Source organism: Dendropsophus ebraccatus, chromosome 1 (assembly GCF_027789765.1).
Source record: "Dendropsophus ebraccatus isolate aDenEbr1 chromosome 1, aDenEbr1.pat, whole genome shotgun sequence".
NCBI classification, from domain to species: domain Eukaryota; kingdom Metazoa; phylum Chordata; class Amphibia; order Anura; family Hylidae; genus Dendropsophus; species Dendropsophus ebraccatus.
This window is the reverse complement of record NC_091454.1, coordinates 148,935,158-148,956,385: the sequence shown is the minus strand read 5'-3', so window position 1 is coordinate 148,956,385 and position 21,228 is coordinate 148,935,158. Positions and strand designations below refer to the sequence as shown.

At 42.1% G+C, this 21,228-nt stretch overlaps 1 long non-coding RNA gene across 1 annotated transcript; it reads left to right on the top strand.

Annotated features, from left to right (window-relative positions):
* The first annotated feature begins 15,589 nt into the window (after positions 1-15,589).
* Positions 15,590-20,443, top strand: LOC138800041 (uncharacterized). Its single transcript, XR_011364334.1, has 3 exons — positions 15,590-15,670; positions 16,928-16,982; positions 19,881-20,443. It is a non-coding gene; the product is annotated as an uncharacterized lncRNA (long non-coding RNA).
* The last annotated feature ends 785 nt before the right edge of the window (positions 20,444-21,228 follow it).

The following is a 21,228-nucleotide window of genomic DNA, read 5'->3' as shown; positions in this document are numbered from 1 at the left end:
TCCTTAAGTTAAATATTTTTGCATTTACCTTGGTTTAACTTACTGTAAATTAACTTGGATAAAGGGCAAATCCTCTGCGGATCCAGAGCCCGTTCATCCCAATGAGAATACATGCTCGCAGAGGGATTGACATCCCGCTGTGTTTATGTACGTTAAGGGTGCGTTCACACCTACAGGATCTGCAGCAGATTTGATGCTGTGATCAGTTATTTAAATGAAATCTGCTGCAGATCCTGTAGGTGTGAACGCACCATAAAGGAGTTATCCAGCGCTACAAGAACATGGCCACTTTTCCCCCTCTCTTGTCTCCAGTTCAGGTGTGGTTTGCAATTAAGCTCCATTTACTTCAATGGAACTGAGTTTGAAACCCCACCCAATCTGGAGACAAGAGAGAGGGAAAAGTGGTAATGTTTTTGTAGCGCTGGATAACCCTTTTAACCCCCCGGTGACCGGACGTCTCGGGGGTTCTCGGCTGGACTTCCTGCTCAGCCAATCAGTGGCTGCGGCGGGGCAGCACACCGATTGCCTGAGCGGGACGAGCAGACACCCGGAACTCCCGAAGCAAGCCAGAGCACCGAGCAGGGGGGTTAACTTACATACATCTCATTGGGATGAACGGGCACTGGATCCACAGTGGATTTCGCTGCAAATTCGCAGCGTGAAATCCGCTGCGGATCTGGTGTGCGTGAATGCACCTTAAGGGTACGTTCACACGTAGCGGATCCGCAGCGGATTTTCTGCTGCGGATCCACAGCAGATTTCATCTAAATAACTAAACACAGCATCAAATCTGCTGCGGATCTTGTACGTGTGAACGCACCCTTAGCCTGCAAACACACACAGCGTATACGCAGCAGATACGCAGCAGATTTGATGCTGTGTTCAGTTATTTAGATCTAATCTGCTGCGTATCTGCTGCGTATCGCAGCAGTAAATACGCAGCGTATATGCTGTGTGTGTTTGTACCCTTAGGGTACAAACACACACACCGTATACGCAGCAGATCTGCAGCAGATTTGATGGTGCCGATTTGATGCTGTGTTCAGTTATTTAGATCTAATCTGCTCTGCTGCGTATTTGTTGCGTATTTGCTGCGTATCGCAGCAGTAAATACGCTGCGTATACGGTGTGTGTGTTTATACCCTTAGGCTGGGTTCACACTACGTATATTTCAGTCAGTATTGTGGTCGTCATATTGCAACCAAAACCAGGAGTGGATTAAAAACACAGAAAGGATCTGTTCACACAATGGTGAAATTGAGTGGATGGCCGCCATATAACAGTAAAAAACTGCCATTATTTCAATATAACAGCCGTTGTTTTAAAATAACAGCAAATATTTGCCATTAAATGGCGGCCATCCACTCAATTTCAACATTGTGTGAACAGATCCTTTCTGTGTTTTTAATCCACTCCTGGTTTTGGTTGCAATATGAGGACCACAATACTGACTGAAATATGCGTAGTGTGAACCGAGCCTAGGGGTGCGTTTACACGTACAAGATCTGCTGCAGATTCAAAGCAAATCAATTCTGGGCCATCAAATCTGCAGCGGATCTGCTGCAGATTTAAATATGCTGCAGATCCTGTACGTGTGAACGCACCCCCAAGAGCTAAAAAAAATGAAATGCTTCCAAACCTAGCTGGTCTTACTCACCAAGTCCCCCTAAGTATTTTTTTCAGCCATCTCCCGTGCCATTCCTGAGAAAGGGTGGGGACATTTCAATTCTTTCGGAGGAGTTAGCCCAATGGTGTCTATGGAGCCGACGGAACGGCGCGCAGCCATGCGTGTGTACAGGCGACGGAATTCCGCAGAATTTATTCACGATAATTCCTCAGTGTGAACCCACCCAAAAAGTTTTTCTGAAAGCCGATATATGCATGCAAGATGGTGCTGGCTAGGAAACTACATTTCCAATCATGGATTGCTTCCTGCTGCCTGCTGTGACCTGTAGTTCTACAGAAGCTCTGTGACCTGATATATTGTGATGTGGATGGGTAGCAGCTTACTGGGACGTGTAGTTCTACACAATGTATCAGGTCACAGAACTTCTGTAGAACTACAGGTCCCAGCAAGCTGCTATCAGTCCAAATCAGAAACTGTGTGACCTGATATATTGTGATGTGGACAGATAGTAGCTTGCTGGGACCTGTAGTACAGAAGTTCTGTGACTTGATATATTGTGTAGAACTACAGGTCCCAGCAAGCTGCTATCCATCCACATCACAATATATCAGGTTACAGAGCCATAGCTCCCAACTGTCCCGGATCCGGCGGGACAGTCCCGTTTTCAGGGTGGTGTCCCGCCGTCCCGGAACAGCACCCAGTGTCCCGCATTATATTGGGTGTAAAATAAAAACAACAAAGCAGTAAGTCACCTGTCTGCCGGTCCCAGCAGCTCCTCTCCCGGCAGAGCGTGCACTCCTGTCATCCTCCGGTGCGGGCAGCAGGGTATGGAGACACTGACCGTCACAGTCAGTGTCTCTATATCCCGCTGCCCGCGCGGGAGGATGACAAGAGTGCGCGCTCTGACAGGAGAGGAGCTGCTGGGACCGGCAGACAGGTGACTTACAGCTTTTTTATTTTCTTTTTCTGCTGGGGGCAGTGCGGGGATGGGGAGATGGGCGGGTGTCACTTGTGGGGGCATTTAATGCTATATGGGGCACTATTGGGGGATTGCATACAATATTGGGCACTATTGAGGTACTATATGGGCTCTATATGGGGGGATTGGATACTATGTGGGGCACTATATGGGGGGATTGGATACTATGTGGGGCACTATATGGGGGCATTGGATACTATGTGGGGCACTATATGGGGGCATTGGATACTATGTGGGGCATATATGGGGGCATTGGATACTATGTGGGGCACTATTTGGGTGATTGGAGACTATATGGGGCACTATATGATGGATTGGAGACTATGTAGGGCACTATATGGGGGATTGGAGACTAGATTGGAATCATTTAAATAACTGAACACAGCATCAAATCTGCACCATCAAATCTGCTGCGGATTTGCTGCGGATCCTGTAGGTGTGAACACACCCTCAAAGTGACTGTACCACCAGGCCCAGGCTGAAGCACTGGAGGCAGGCCGACCCACCCTTAGTGGGAAGAAACCCCAGCCCCTTCATGACGTGACTCCTTTAGAATCAATGGAACCCTATCATAGAGGGGCTAGGGTTTCCTCCCACTAAGGGTGGGTCGGCCCACCTCCAGTGCTTCAGCCTGGGCCTGGTGGTACAGTCACTTTAAGGGCTCATGCACATTGAGCAATAGACGAGGAATTGAAGAGGAAAGATTTCTGCTTGAAAATTCCTCTTCTAGGGTATGTGCACACTGAGGAAAAGGTGAGGAATTGAAGAGCAATCTTTGGGGATTCTGCTAAAGGAATTCTATAAAAGTCAATGGGGGCTTAAATTCCGCTTGCATTCTGCTTGAATTCCGCTTGAATTCTGCTTGCATTCTGCTTCAATTCCACTAGAATTGCTCAGTGTGCACATACCCCTATTCTGCTCTGACAGAATAGGGGTGGGCTCACACTACGGAATTCTTGCGGATAAACTCTGCGGAATTCCACCGACTGTACGCGCTCATGGACACGCGCCTTTCTGCCGGCTCCATAGACACCATTCTATGGGCCGTCTGATTCCGCATTCCGCGTTCTTTCGGCGAAATGCGGAATCAGCTGGCCCATAAAATGGTGTCTATGAAGCCGACGGAAAGGCGCGCGTCCTGAGCACGTACAGCCGGCGGAATTCCGTGGAGTTTATCCGCGAGAATTCCATAGTGTGAACCCACCCTAGGAGCTGAATTTGAGCGGAATTAAAGGGACTGTACCACCAGGCCCAGGCTGAAGCACTGGAGGCGGATCGACCCACCCCCAGTGGGAAGAAACCCCAGCCCCTCCATGACGTGACTTCATTAGAATCAATGGAACCCTATCATAGAGGGGCTAGGGTTTCCTCCCACTAAGGGTGGGTCAGCCCACCTCCAGTGCTTCTGCCTGGGCCTGGTGGTACAGTCACTTTAAAGAAGAATTTCAAGCAGAATTCAAGCCACACTGACTTCTATAGGATTCCTCTAGCGGAATCCGCCCAAAGTAGTAACAGGTCACTTCTTTGGGCGGAAAGCAGATCCGTGACGGAAATTTAAGGACGGAAATTCCGCTGTGTGAAAAGCACAGAGCAAAGACCATTGAAATCAACAGAAAAGTGCTTTGCTCAATTTAAACAGGCAAATTTTGGGGTGAAATTTCGTGCGGAATCTGCTCGAAAATTCACCTTTTTTGCTCAGTGTGCATGAGCCCTAAGAGTGTTTTGCGAGAAGAGCTCACAGTTTTTCAAAATTGTAACTTGGTTTAAGAGCTCCCTGTACTGGGTGGGAGGGAAAGTTGGGGAGGGGCATGGTCTGCATAGCGTAGTCTACAGTACTGTTCTCTGACCCAGGAAATCTTCCTCACCTCCCAAATCATAGCAATCCACTTTAGGCTGGGGCTTGCATCAGGGGACAGGACTGTGGAGGTAATCTCTCCATAGCTGTAACCCCTCTCTCCCTGGACAGAGAGTGCTTTGTCCACATATGTCCTGCTCATTCCTCCCTGCATTCTCTGTCAGTCCTTGTGTTTCTCATCCTCTCCATTCCTGCTATAATGTGCCTGCACTTACACTCAGCTATACACACTGCTGCTATAATGTGCCTGCACTCACACTCAGCTATACACACTACTGTATAGAAAATTTTCTGTCACTGTCCTCCTGCAAAGCGCTGTGATTCTCACCTGATTGGTCCATGCTGAGCACACACCCCTTCCCCATTTCTGTCATGTGACCACATAGACCTCTGACAGCAGCCCTGCTTTTCTATTCTAGCCTGTTGTACTACGCTACTGCATTATAAGGGTCTGCATCTCCATCCTGTATCTACAAATTGCTGATGTTTTTTTTTTGTTCAGGTTTATGCACTTACTATACGTTTCAATCCACATACTGATCGCTATATTGTGCAGTAACTTATAATATGACCTGTTTAGCTGTTTCTAAATGTTTGTTTTATTTGTTTTACCTGCTATACAGAATTTTAAAAAATCATTATTTGGGGGTGTGGAACCATATGTCTGCATATTAACGATTCTTATGGGAAATTTTGGTTTGGCTTAAGGGTAGCTTCACACGTACCGTATCGCTGCGTTTTTAACGCTGCGTCTTTGGTGCAATTTTTACATGTGCGTTTTGATTTTCAAATGAAAATCATGTGAAAATCAAAACGCGCATCTAAAAATCGCACCAAAAATGCAGCGATAAAAACGCAGCGATACGTTACGTGTGAAGGCACCCTAAGAGTGATTTGGATTACAAGCATGGTCCCGGAACTAATTATGCTCGTAATCCAAGGCATTTGTACCAATAAAGAATGATTTTTGGCATTGGTGGATTAATGGCAAAACCCCTATTATGTAATTTTCACAGCTGATTCAGGAACACTGAGTGTTCGCAATGGCGACTTTGTGAAAAACACTTGAGACTGAGCAGAGGTTCACCTGTATTCTTTTATTGAAAAGAACGGACACTGATTGCAATGAAATCAGCATCCGTTCTTTTCTGCAGGGGCGGCATTGCATTAAATTCAATACAATTTTGCCCGCTGAGTGCACACGTGGTTATTGTAATGCCTGTCTTAACGGGCGTTAAAATAATGAACATGCCTATTATTTCCAGGCGCTGTTCCAGTGTTCAGAAACAATAGCTGTTCACACAATGTAAACAATGTAAAGTATGTCCGGCGGCTGTACTTTACATTGTAGTGAATGCTTAATTGATTTGCTGGCACACCCAACAGTACCCGCAATTCAATTGTAATCGGCTGCAGGAACGTGATGAACAGTGGACAGCAGTATAACACCATCCGTTGCTATGCAGTGAACGGTGTTATACGATGTGAGAACATAGCCTAAGACACAAGGATGTAGTCATGTTTTCTATTGTGTGTCTTTTTAAGATCTTCTATATAAAAAATTATGTATGTACTTTTTACTTCATTCTCTAGACAAATATTTATCGATGATCCTGAAAGATAGGAAGAAAGTACATAAGGAAGTAGAAAATAAAGACCTTGTAACTCCTATCAGGAAATCATTTATTGTAACTAGAGATGAGCGAACCTCGAGCATGCTGGAGTCAATCCGAACCCGAACTTTCGGCATTGGATTAGCGGTGGCTGCTGAAGTTGGATAAAGCCATAAGACTATGTGGAAATCATGGATATAGTCATTGGCTGTATCCATGTTTTCCAGACAACCTAAGAGCTTTATCCAAGTTCAGCAGCCTCCGCTAATCAAATACCGAACGTTCAGGTTCGGATCGACTCGAACCCAAACCCGGTTCGCTCATCTCTAATTGTAACCCTATAAATGGCCTACTGATAGAGGCATTTTGCACACAGATTTGTACATGAGTTCTACCTGAAATTCACCTAGAATCCAAACACCATAGATTTTAATGGAAACAAATGACAAGAATTTAAAGTGTATGTACCATCAGACCCGGGCTGAAGCACTGGAGGCAGGATAAACCCACCCACAGTGGGAGGAAACCCCCGCCCCTCTATGACGCGGCTCCATTAGAATCAATGGAGCCGCGTCATAGAGGGGTGGGGGTTTCCTCCCACTGGGGGTGGTTCGGCCTGCCTCCAGTGCTTCAGAACGGGTCTGATGGTACATTCACTTTAAAGAGGTTTTTTAGGGAAAACCTTAACTATACATATTGCCTCCCTTTGGCATAAAACAAAAAATGAGCCATACTTACCTCCCCCACTCAAGCCTCTGCTCCCACTGTGCGATCTTCCAGTCCAAGGTGTGTTCCTGTTTTACAGGCTTCTGATGACATTCCTCTCAGCCAATCACAGAGCTCAACGGGGAAGCAAAACGTCAACATAAGTTTGCAGAATGGAACACAGCTGGGACCTGAAGATCACGCTTATTACAAATCTGTAATTTCTATTTTTCTTCTCATTTGCATTCTCTTACTGTAAGCATGCAAAGTGAGCATTCTGATACATAGAGAGGACTACTATCTATGCTCAGTTATTCTACTTAGTCTTACATTTGCAGGCCTTTCGGAACAGAATGGAGATGGGTAAAAAGTAGGGATGGTCCGAACCTGACGAGGTTCGGGTTCGTACGAACCTGAACTCTCAGCAATGATTCCCGCTGTCTTCCACCTCCGTGGAGAGGGTGGATACAGCCGGAGGACCGCCTGGAAAACTGGGATACAGCCTATGCCTATGGCTGTATGCCAGTTTTCCAGGCGGTCCTCCAGCTGTATCCACCCACTGCACAGAGCGGGCAGACAGCGGGAATCATTGCCGAGAGTTCAGGTTTGTACGAACCTGAACCTCGGCAGGTTCGGACCATCCCTAGTAAAAAGATAAAAAATTAGAGATTCAGAATCAGGAATGCCTTGCAATGAAATGATAATGCTGGTCACTGATAGCAGTTAGCACCCGCTGTGTATATAGCAGGCTCATAATCCCTAAGCACACATTCACTTTACATGTATGGCTGATGTCACCAGTATGTCAGTAATAATACCCTAGGAAGAAAATAAACGTACAACTGCAAACAAGAACATATTATGTTGTAAAATATTCTATATCAATAAATTACGCATGTACATTTGCATGTTATTGATTCTGTACACATTTATCAATGATGATCTTAAATAAGAAAAGAACATAAGGAAGTAGACAATACAAACATATTTTCTTTTGGACTTTGTGACTCATGCTTGAAGCAGGAAATCATAAAGTAATATTTTAGCACTATTGTACACAGGAACCCAGCTAAGCTGTTAGTTGGTTGTAATAGAGGCCATGAGAACTTTGAATGTAGTTCTGGATTATAAGTCTGGGCAAACACGTTAATGTGGTCAGTATTTTTACCAACATTTTTCTGCGCTTTGGATCTACTAGGTTACAAATATTGATCACATATCACATGTAAAGCCAGCCTATAGTTATTTCTACACTTTGTCTCAGTATCTGTCAGAGATTTTGAAGGATTCCCAGACCTATACTGTCTGTGTTAGGGTACTATAGGAGTCGATGAAGGCCCAATCAATATTGTAAACGAGTGCTGATCTGGTAGATCGGTGATTGTTTACTGGGTCTATTGCACGATCCGTTATCATTTAGCAATGGCTGCACAGACATCAAGGCCTTCACCATTGTCAATGTTTTGTGAGGTTCGTAAATATTTGTGAATATTCACAGAACATATTTTCTTTGGTTGTAAACTAAACTAAAGAATTTTAGTACCTTGGTACAATGTGTACCCAGCACACAGCTATACTGCAGCACCAGCAGCCAGACACTTCTTATTCACAACCAGTGACTTGCCACCATGTAGTAGGAGTACCCAGTTTACCTATATACTGGACACTGACTGCACAGCTTTCAATAAAAATCTACCCACAGTCTTCCCACAATCCATCCTCTTACCCTCTCCTCTCTGTCCCTATCTATCTGTTCTTCTCTCTCTGTTCTGACTGCTTGCTTCCACATACTCTCTACTCAGGGCAGTCTCTAAGGCATTTTGGCAACAGGGTGAATCTTGATAAAAGCACCCCACCACCACCACCTCACTCAGTTCAGCCCTGGGGAAGGAAGGGGGGGTTACTAGGAAGAAGCAGTGTGTGTATTACGGAATAGAGTGGTGTTGCACCCCTGACAAATAATATTCAGTGACTCACAGGTGACGTCTTCTTTGTTCTGAGGCGTCGTTTTCCTTTTCCTCTCCATCTGGCCCAGGTCACCAGGAAGATTTCTTGCCAGACAAACATCTTAGGCTCCGCACATTTCCAGCAACTTCCTTGCCTTTTCCCTCTCCTATAGGCTCCCAAACTGTAGTAATTCTGCTGTTTGGTGCACTAAAGTCAGTAGGTATGTGGGTTGCCCACTGCTGTCCCTCGCATATAAGAATAATGTCCCCCTGTATTGCCCCCATATAGTAATAATAATGTCCCCTGCATTGCCCCACATATACTAATAATGTCCCCCTGATCTGGCGTCCTATCCCAGGCAGCGCGCGCATGAGAGAGCTCCCCGTGAGTCGGGGCTGGGACTTCTGGTACAAGCACTCCCTGTGCCGGAAGTCACAGTCACGGGCGCACAGGGAGCTCTCTGATGTCCGTGCTGCCGGGAATAGGACGGGACAGCCCCGGCAGCCGTGCATCAGCCGGGAGGCCAGTAAGAACCCCGCCTCGTGGCTGTCCGGGGGGGGGGTTACCGACGTGTGCAGGAGGAATGGAATCTGATGCTTGGTCGGTGGCAGAAACACAGCTTCATTCCCTGATGATGACACTGAGGATGACATCTGTGGACCGAAATTCCATGTTGGGACTGCAATGTCATCATCATCATCATAGTCCGGGGCAAACATATCCTTTCCAAGGCTGTCATCCTCTATAGGCATGCAGGACAATCCCGCACTTTTGCCAGAAGCGGTCTCTGCCGACTCTCCTGACTGCTTTGTGGCCTGTCAACTCCAGGAGTCTCAACGCTTTCTTCCTTCCTTCCAATTGTTAACTGTCAGGGCATTCCTCCAAAAGATCATCTGAATACAGCAGCTAACACTCTGGAGAGTGTTCTAGGCTCGCCAGGAGCTATCTTGCTGATAGCCCTGGTAAGCGGAATTGGGTCTGAGATGCCACAGGAGACAGGGCAAAAGAAACTTCTTGCTCTTGCCATGGAATGGTGGTGTCACTACTCTGAGACGACCCTTCCAATGACTGCTGTCTCTGAGATTGGCTACTGCCTGCCGTGAAGCGGGGATCTGAAGGGTCCTGTAAACAATTCCAGTCTGAATGGTATTTACTTACCAACTTGGTGTAACAGGGAGCTGACACCTTCCTCCAATCCAGTTGGGTTCACCACTCCCACAAGTCTGTGCTCCACTGGGACCACATTGTGAGCCTCCTTGGCTGCTGACACTGGCCATATGCTGAAAAGGGACAGATTTTTCAGCACACTTGGACGTTTTGCTGTTTTTGGTCATTTTAGTGGGAGGAAAAGGAATATTTTTAGATGGGGATAGTGCCACTACTGGTGCTTAATTAGATGGGACAGGCCACATATGTAACCTAATGGGGTGGAAGGGAGGAATTACTGGGAATGGAAGCAGTGTTTTACAATATTTTTGTTGTGTGTTTTTACAGTACAGCTAAACTCCACTGAGCAGTAATACTGGGTTCACTTCACCCACAGATGGGTTGAAATGGACACTGACTTTACAGCTCACACCTCATTTCATCTATGTAACTCATCCATATGTGGTTTTAAATTTTTGTCCTCTAAGGTTATGTTCATATCATTTGGTACATAAAGTAACCAGAACATATTAACTAGGGGGAGATTAACTGTTGGATTTCTTTTTTTTTTTTTTCTTTTCCAAACAAATTTTTATTGTGATCGAGAGGTAATAGAAGGACATCTTCCAGAAAAGTAGTAATAACAATTAGGACACGCAGGTCCTAGCCCCAAGTACAGAGTCATTAAGATGTCTTTTGCATTGATCAGAGTCAACTGTTTTATATAGTTTTGTGCAGATGTAATCTCAGAAAAGAGAATAGGGCAAACATCAAAAATAAAAATAGCAGATCGTGAACATCACATTCTCCTACGAACAAAGGGTGAATGATTAGCGACTGATGATTAGCAATAAGACTAGTCTTCTTCAAAGACTTAATCGAACTAGAACTAAGGAACCATGTGTTGTGAGAATTGCTCAGCGAGTGAAATAATAATGAATTAGGCGGGAGATGATAAGGAAATGTAAGTGAATGCCAGATACCAGATATCTGCCACAGATGTTTAGAATATGATTAGCGATTTCTGTCCAAAAGCATTGGAGCTTCGGGCACGATAACCAAATATGGGAAATAGTCTCTGGAGAGGTTCTACATCTCCAGCAACAATCGTCTTTAAGAAAGTTCATTTTATTTAACAGATAAAGGGTTCTGTACCAACTAGACAGTAATTTGAAGGAATTTTCTTGAATTTTGACGCATCGGGAAAAACCATGTGAGTTTTTGTAGATTTGTGCAATTGTGGACTGGGAGAATATCATGTTCAATTCTTTCTCCTATGATAAGATGAAAGATGGTTTGGATTCTGCTTCCTTCAACAGCAGACCTTTGTAAATTTTAGAAATTAATCCTTTAGGGAGGTGATCCATATTAAGGTAGCATTCTAACCAGGAAGCCTCTCTATAATTCGGGGACACAGTTATAAAGTCGTAGCAACCCTTAGTAAACGTCTCTGATTGTAACGATTGTGTACCTCCAGTGGGAGGGTGGCCTAGTAAACCTTCAAGGGAAGGGATTGCTTTATTTGACCTTATATGTGGGTATGAAGGGAGATGCATTAGATTAGACCACGTTACTACTAGGTGAGTAGTAGAATTGTTCAAAAAAGCTGGCATGAGCCCTATAGGCATATGCGGAGGGGGGTCCTTAGTCAAAAGTGTTTTAAAAAAGTGATTTTGCCAAACATTGAGTGTACCTTGCAGTTGTGGCCCTACCCATTTATTTGAGTATGTGCATTTAGTCCATAGGCATAGGTGGTTATCCTTACCTAGGATATGCCTTTCCAGCTTAATGTATAATGGGGAAGACTTGACTGTAGCTAGAGCTAGCCATCTAGATAAGTGGATTGCTACATAATAATTTTTTAAATCTGGAAGAAAAAAGCAGGGATCTTAATTGGTAAAGATTGTATGAAATATAAAACTTGTGGTAGTATATACGTTTTGACTCTATTTTTTCTCCCTAGCCAGGACACGTAAGGAGTTTTAAAGGAATCAAGTTGCTTTGAAATTTTGGGCAAGAGGGGTTTACTCAAATCTTTAGGAATTTGGGTCCCTAGATATTTAATCGCTATTTGATTTCTTTTTTTTTTTTAATTATTACCTGTATTCTCTGAAAAGGTTTGTAGTAACGTCACAAACCGTGTTTGAGCACGAAACCTCTCTTAAATTTTCTGGACTGTTTGTGCAGTTAGTTCCCACCATCCGAGACTCCTGCAGTCAGTCATTGCATGGTCTTTTAACTACACTGAGGATTGGATAAATTACTGGATAAACCACCACACATGTTTCCTGGCTGGAACCCTTATGTCAGCACCAGTGTATTCACACAATTACTAGTGATGTAATGTTTTGACGATTACTCATATGGAATTGGATGTTGAAAGAGGAAACAAATGATTCATGAAATGAAATTTTATTGAACATTATAGCGTTTTTTTCTTTTTTTTTTCTTTCTGTTAAACTCTAATTTGCCCTACTTGTTCAGCATAATAGTCTATGATGATGTAACACTATACAATGGAGGGGGTCAGTCACAGTGTGGAACTGAAAGTATTTTCACCACTTTTATTATTGTAAGAAACAAACATATCACAAAAACAAGTGCTAATACAGATGTACGTAATGTCAAGGATTTTTCACTGAAATGACTGTGAATGATTAATTGTGTAAACACACGTTCTTACACTGTACAGTCTGCAAGGCAATGTTTGCCAACTATTATCAGAATTGATGATTCCACACAAATTCTAACCATGACAGATTCCACTTCCTGCAGATCAGTTTTGAGGTCCTTTGTGCCCATGTAAAAGTGTCAGCTGTGCTTTTTCTTATCTACATTACTTGGTTATGCTTTGTTTTACAGGTACAATCATTTTAATTTCGAAAATATTATAAAATCACAAGGGTCTTTACCATTTAGTACAGTCTATTAAAGAAATGCAAGCAAATGCAAGGTGGTAAGGAATGTACATCACCTTACATCAAGCCACAGCAGTTTAATACCAGCAATAGGTCTATACATTTATTGCTTCTCCACAGTACAATGAGTGAATTCTGCAGGCCATCAGTGGTTGTATAGAGGACAGATAAAAGGTGACATGAAACATTTCTTTTATAAGTCATATAACTATATATCTTTATCACTATATCAAAAGGGTTATCAAATATGGCCGCTTTCTTCCAGAGAACGCACCACCTTTTTCCTCACTTTAGGTGTGATTTGCAATTAAGCATCATTCCCTCTAAGACACTGAGTTTCAAAACTCCTCCCAAACTGGAGAGTGGTGTCTCTGGAGGAAAGTGGCCATTTTTTGGACAGAGGAAGGAATCCGCCCGTGCATAGAATGGAGTCTATGAAACGGGCGGAGAAATGGATTTGAAAAGAGGAGAAATCTCAGGCTTTCCTTTATGACCTGTTCCCTCTTTATAGTCCATTCCTGGCTTTGGCTTTCAAGATCTGTCAGATAAATCTTGCGGCAGAACTACAACAGTAGTTTTGAGGAGTTGAACATAGCCTTATTTGCAATGGGATCCCGGCCGGAGCGTACACACATTGTATGCGCTCCGGCCGGGATCCCTTGCGGCACCAGAAAAAACTGACATGTCCTGTCAGTTCACACAGTGAAGCGAGCGGCTCCGGCCGCTTGCTTCACTGTGGGCTATGGGAAGCTCTGATGCGGGTGCACACTGATGCGCCCACATCAGAGCTCTGCGGCCGAAAAGATCACCCGGAAAGATGATCCGGGCTGAGATTGGCAGTTCCGTGACCCGGCCGGGGTCACGAAACGGCCGGTCTCACACGCCGTGTGAACACAGCCTAAGGGTGCACCCTAAGAAGTTGGGGGCCTGGAGCATGAAGACTTTTGCTAATTGTTCCAGCTGCTATTATTTTTAGTAGTCAATGTGTTAGCTCAACCCAGCTGCAGAGGTGGGATTTATTGCAAAGACTTTGAAGGCATTACCTATTTTTTACACCGTTAGAAATTTACTATTTTTTACAAATGGTGTATATCTGCAGGGCTCTTCCAGGCTACATATGTTACATTTACTGTATTTTTCTTTTAGTTTGTAGTTGGTATAAAATCAATAGCAGGACGAAGTGGTAACACTTCTTATACAACCTAACTGCCTATAGCTAATAAATTGCCTGTAGCAGATACCACAGTCCCGTATCCCAGGAGATGTTACTATTGTCTAAAGAGGTTCTGCAGTTGCTGTTTCAGTTTATTATTTGCAATGCCATGCTTTGTAAATAGTTTTTAACTTGTTTATAATAAATCAGTTTGTAATGATGTTTGTACATAGTTCTTTCCTTATATGTAGCATATTAGGATTGTCCATTATATATGCTACATATAAGTAAAAACCTATGTACGAACATCACTACGAACTGTGATTGAGATTGAGATTGCAGAGCTACACCATTTGTAAGAAATAGTACATTCAAGGCTTTACTTGCTCGATTTTAGTTCCTTTATTTTAACAAATTGTTTTTGTTATTTCTACTGTGAAAGTGAAAAAATGAAAATGTGCCCGTCACCAGTGGGGTCCATATGCTCACTGCACCCCTTGTTAGATTCCTTGAGGGGTGTAGTTTCCAGAATGGGGTCACTTGTGGGGGGTTTCCAGTGTTTTAGCAGCAAGAGGGCTCTGTAAATGCGACATGGCCCTTAAAATCCATTCCAGTGAAATCCAGCTTCCAAAAGCCAATTGGTGCTCCTTCCCTTTGGAGGCTTGTCCTGCGCCCGCTTGGCACTTTATGTCCACATATGGGGTATTTCCGTACTCGGGAGAAATAGCGCTACGATACACATGTTTGGTGTTTTTTTTTTCTTTTATCCCCTTGTAAAAATGAAAAATTAAGGCTAGAACAACATTTTAGTGTAAAAAATTTAATTTTTCCTTTTTTACACCACATTGTTCTGAAAATCTTTGAAGCACCTGTGGGGTCCAGATGCTCACCGCACCCCTTGTTACATTCCTTGAGGGGTGCAGTTTTCTAAATGGTGTCCCTTTAGGGGTGTTTTTTAGGTTTTGGCACCCCAGAGCCTCTGCCAACCTGAAGTGGTAAAGTCAAAAATGACCAAATAAAACGGAGGCATTGAAATTCACAAGGCGGTCCTTTATATCTGAGGCTTGTGGTTGCGTCAAATAGCGCAATAGGGCCACATATGGGGTATTTCTATAAACTGCAGAAACGGGGCAATCAATATTGGGGTGCATTTCTCTGGGAATAGGTTTATAATTATGAAAAATATTGGATTACAATAAAATCTCTGCACAGAAAATTAAGATTTTCAAATTTCTTACTTAGCTTTTATTTCTGTGACTCCACTTAAGGGTTAAAAAAACTTTCTGGATGTGCTTTTGCCGAGTTTGGGGGTGCAGTTTCTGAAATGGGGTGCTTTGTGGGGCTTTCTAACATACTGTCCCCTCAAATACACTTTAAACCTGAACAGGTCCCTAAAAATATCAGATTTTGAAATTTTACAGAAAATTTGGAAAATTGCTGCTAATAATTTAAGCTTCCTATTGTCTAAAAATGAAAGATAGTTTAATAAATGCTGTCAACATAAAGTAGACATGTTGCTAATGCTATTTAATATATCATTTATGAGGCATAACCATTTTCTGTATAAGCAGAAAAGTTCCAAAGTTGGAAAAATGCATTTTTTTCACATTTTTTCACGTTATTTTGTTTTTTTTCCATAAAGATTTGTTATAAGTATCGACTCCAATTTACCAGAAATGTGAAGTACCATATGTCACGAGAAAACAATCTCAGAATCAGCCGGATAGGTAAAAGCATCCCGAAGGTATTAATGAATAAAGTGACACAGGTCATATTCATAAAATTTGTCTCTGTCCTTAAGGCCATTTCAGGCTCTGTCCTTAAGGGGTTAACACTTTGTTTATATACTTTTTGTATCTATCCATAATTATAACTACAGTGTGCATAATTTAACCTTTTTGTAAAAGACTTCTAGAGAACTTACCATTGATAAATGATAGATAATTATTTTGACTCTAATAATCTTAAACTGATTAAACAAATAATTCTTAAATGTATGCTAAGATTGCCAAAGTGGATTTTCTGATCCATGCACAGAGGAGCCATGCAGGACAGAGCAGCAATCATTAAATGGATTAAATAATATGGATGTTTTTACTACATTGAATGGGTGCTGGACAAATGCTTTAATAGTTATAGTTTATTGAGTTATGTTCAGATCGCCAATGTTTCTTTTCTTTCATCCATGTTCTGTTAAAGAACACTGGACAGAGCAGCAATCTTTGAAAGGGTTGCCTCAAAGATAAATTGGTCTAAATCGATGTATTATGTTAAATAAAAATTTTTACAAATCTACAAACATTTCTTTCAAAATCTACTTTTTGGAGAGATATAGACTCACTAATCCCCCAGGTGTCTACATTGTTTTAACCTGTTGCCCGTGGCCCCCCATTCAGCATCAACCAAGGTGGGTCACTCATACTCACGGAACTGGAGTCTCCTGACCTGGCCCATTAGTACTGGCAGTTAGGGTATGTTCACACTATGACTAGGCGTGGAATTTCAAGTGGAATCTGCTTGAAATTCTGCCTGGCCCATTGATTCAATGTGATTTCTCAAGCACAATCCACCCACAGAATTGACATGTCAATTCTTTGGGCAGATGGTAAATTGCACTTGAGAAATCCCATTGAATCAAAGGGACAGGCAGAATACGCAATGAAGCTTCTGATCTAAATTCCATATCTATTCCATAGTGTGAACATACCCATAGTCTTTAATGCATATATATATATATATATATATATATATATATATATATATGCAAGGGGGGTTGTGGGAAAGTGTCTGCACTGTTGCACGACAACAGCAGGATCACAGGATCAAGAGGAGACTAGGAAGTGATCAGTTGGAGCAGAAGAATAGTACATGAATGTTAGGGGGTTTACTTTTTAAAAGTTGCACAATTGTACTCCTTTGCATATATGTATATATTTTACCTATATGATTTTAATAGCTTTGCTTTGTGGGACAACCCCTTTAAGGATTCAAGCCATCAGTCATGTGAACTGGAAGAGGACGACACTAAAGCAATGGCAGGTAAAGATAAAGCATAGTGTGAACTGAATATTGATTACATTAATCAAATAAATTAATTTAATTTAATTTGCATTAAGCAAACTATTTTTATTTGCATGCTAATTATAAGTGCTGTGAATTTCATCCATGTGACTTAGATTATTACAATTAGCATCAGTGTAAGAATGCAATTACACATTCACCTTTGCTAATTACATATTGGATGGCCACAATAGCGTGAATGGCCTATCTCCACAATGATTGTGCTATGCGCTATCAAGGAGCAAAATGGTGTGTAGGACATACTGTGCCTTTGCTGGCTTGGCAAAATTCCACTCTATTGCCTATTTTGTATCTGGCATGCGACCCAGCCATATATGAATTTGCCCTAAGGCTATGATGATTACACAGTGTAATGAATTTGGGAACCTACAGCCATTGTGGTCATTGAAAACAATGGCCGTAGGTTTCCGAATTCATTCAATTCTATTAATTTCAATAGAACAATAGCACACAGTGCATTAACTATAGCCGTTTACTGCGGCTGTACAAAATAATGAACATGTCTGTTGTGTACGGCCGCAGTTTGTTAAAAATGGCCGTGGAAAATAAACTGTTTACATACTGTCCTGTCTTGACGGCCATAATGTCAATAAAAGTCAATGGTTAATTGATTTTCATTCACACCCATACAGCCAGCAGATTCTATGGGTGGAAAATAATGGTCCTATGGCTGATAATGCAATATCAGCCAGAGGAACATGTAATACAGCGGCCATTGTTTGAAACTGAAAAATAGCTGTGTGAAAATAGCCTAAAAATAAAAGATGTAAGATAAGCTAAGGTTAGCGGCAATCATTTTTGAAGCTCCATAGTGTGCAGTGGGGAGTTCTGATGCGGGCGCGCATGGATGCACCCGCATCATAGCTCTGCGGCCCTAAAGATCATCCAGCCAGTACTGCAATACCGGCCAGGATTATCTTTTCTGAGACCCGTAGGGTCACGGAACGGCCGGTCTCTTACATTGTATGAACATAGCCTAACACTGTGTCCTCAGCTCCCTCCTCTGTCCCTGACAGGAACTGTCCAAAGCAGTAGTAATTCCCCAGGGAAAACATTTTCTGCTTATAGGCTGCGTTCACACTACGTATATTTCAGTCAGTATTGCAACCAAAACCAGGAGTGGATTAAAAACACAGAAAGGATCTGTTCACACAATGTTGAAATTGAGTGGATGGCCGCCATTTAATGGCAAATATTTGCTGTTATTTTAAAACAACGGCTGTTATATTGAAATAATGGCCGTTATTTACTGTTATATGGCGGCCATCCACTCAATTTCAACATTGTGTGAACAGATCCTTTCTGTGTTTTTAATCCACTCCTGGTTTTGGTTGCAATACTGACTGAAATATCCTAAATGAAATATACGCAGTGTGAACATAGCCTTAGACTGACAACCTACAAAGTCCTGCCTACACAAGTTGCTGTGCAACAACGATCCTAAAGATAAACCAAAAAAACTTGCACAACCATTTACAAATATACAAAAAATCTTTATTAGAGGTCAATCAATTTATAAAAGCAAGTAAAATAACATAACACATGGGATAGAACACAGAGGTCAAAACCAGAGGAGGAGAAAGACATCAGTGTGGCATCACATAATTAAATGGAAAAAGTGGGTAGTTGTTACAGTATAATCATATTGAAATACTACCATCTAGTGGTCATTGCTGTTATGGCACAAAACCAGGATTCACCAACCTAAGAAGCAAGTGGTAACTAGCAAATACTCAAAAATTGTATTTCTCAAAAATCAATCAAATCAAACTGCTGAGGGAAACTGTGTGTAATCCCAAAGGCAATTTCTATTAATATAGGTAGGTGGATATAATAGTCAGCCCACCATAGTATACCCGGATTATACACTTATGCCATATATACTATCAATGCCACAAACCACCACTGAGGTCCTACCCCCCGTCCAGCACAGCAGCCCGACGTACGTTTCGCTCACTTCATCAGGAGCTAATGGACTCACTTCAAGTACTACAGCTATATATACATACATACATACAAAAACACACCTATAATAAATTGGTATCACTTACAACGTGTGGATGATAGACTCGGATACAACAAAATGGCGGAAGGTACCGGAAAGAGGAAGCAAAAAAGCCAAGGGCCAATGATTTATAAGGGGAGGGCCGGAGATCACGTGACACCAGTCCGGGACCCACATGACCGCCCACTATGCCTGTGTATATATCAAAGCCCTTCCCCTGATGTACAATCACTACTAGCGTACACGGCGTTTGTAATCCAGCCTACCTTCCGCCTACGTCATGGCGTACAAGCGTGCGTTTCATATGCGTTCCACCAGCAAACTAGATGGCACGCACGGACATACTGCCGTGCGCGTCAGCTAGCGCATGCGCATTACAACCAATAAATACCGCAGCACACCACAATGCAACGCAGTAGAAGCTACACAATCCCATATACATAATACCAGTGGGGGCCTTATTAGATCTACAAAAAATGAATGAATACAAGGACAATTCCGGGTACACAATGCCCTATCATTACGCTCATATACAATGTCTTTATATTTACTCATACAAAATAAATAAATAAATACATAAAGTGACCAAGTGCTAATAATTTAATATTTATTTGTATATGTGTTATTAATATGTATTTTAAGATTTCAATATATATAATATAATCATACCCTCTATAAGTGTAAAAAAATGAAATATCTATTTAATAATTTATTTAAATGTGTAATCAAATATTAATTGATTAATTAATTTAAATAGTAATAACATCCCACCTAACCTTGTGTACATGATTACAATAACCTAAATACATAATCACAGTCAAACCACAAATCATTTCATTATATACACACAGGGTGATAAAATAAAAAGTGAAAAAAGTGCGCAAGTGCGACTGTGACAGAAAAAAAACAAAAACAAAGTGAAAAAATAAATAAAAAATAATAAATAAAATGAAGTGAACCAAGCCATAATCAGCATTGTATATTCCATCTAATCATCAAGTCAATAAATGGTAAGACTCTGTGTGCTATTCATTTGTGTTCATTCATCACACTCTCTCCCGGAATTCTTCTACCACAACAATTCTTATATCTTTCACAGAAAAGCGTTTCGGAGGATAAGGCTCCTTGCGCATGAGGAAGGAGGAGCCTTATCCTCCGAAACGTCCGCAGGACACCAGGTGGACGCTTGGGCATGTGGATCAGCCAGTGAGCCGAAGTGTACCGAGTATATTGCTAAAAAATAAAGAAGCAAATTTGATTGCAGCACCAGTGTCTGGATTCCTTTCTACACGGGTATCCCGCTCGACAAGAGGACTATCACCTTATGATACTCAGGTACCCTCGTGTGTTACACGTATATACCCTCACTATTTTTCTTCTGATATTGACACTAGTGCCTCTCGGCTGCATAAAAAACATCAGAATTTTGTGTATGAATTGATCAAGCCACACTGCCCCATGTACCGTGTGCAGGTATCTGATACACATGGGTCCCTACACTAAGTCCACACTGTGCCGGTCAGTGACCACCACCCCCGCAGGTGTGCGAGTATCTGGCTTTGACAACACATTTTCAGGAGAGGCTGTATCCAATCTATTGGAACGAGCCCAGAAAAGAGCTAGCAATGTGCAACGTTCTGACTTACTACTGGAAAGGAAGTGAGAAGTAGATAATAATGTATTTCCCTGTTTGTGCTATTTGGCTTCTTACTAGGCAAATGTTGACGATATATACATGTGTATTTTTTCTTTTGTTTGTTTTTAAATTAATTTGTATTAATGCCGTGGCTTCCAGCTGATCCGTGCACCTGGACATTCATCATTGAATTGGTAAGCTGTTCTATAAAGAAAGTAAAATTTTTATACATTCCTAGAAGGGATATCCAAATAAAGATTTGCATACCTAAGAAGTGGTCGGCTAGCCTAGAATAGTCCTATTATGTATTTGCATTACGGACAGATAGTAGCAGAGGCCTTATGCTACGTTTACACGGAACGATTATCGGGCAAATTTTCACGATAACAATCGAATTCGAACGATAATCGTACGTGTAAATGCGGCGTTCATTTTGATCTTTTAACATGTTCTTAAATCGTCGTTCGCAAAAAATTCGCCGATCATTCCGTGTAAACAGTCGTTCACTGATTTTACCTATGTGTGAGATAGGCTTAAGCGATCACAAAACAATCGCAAAACGA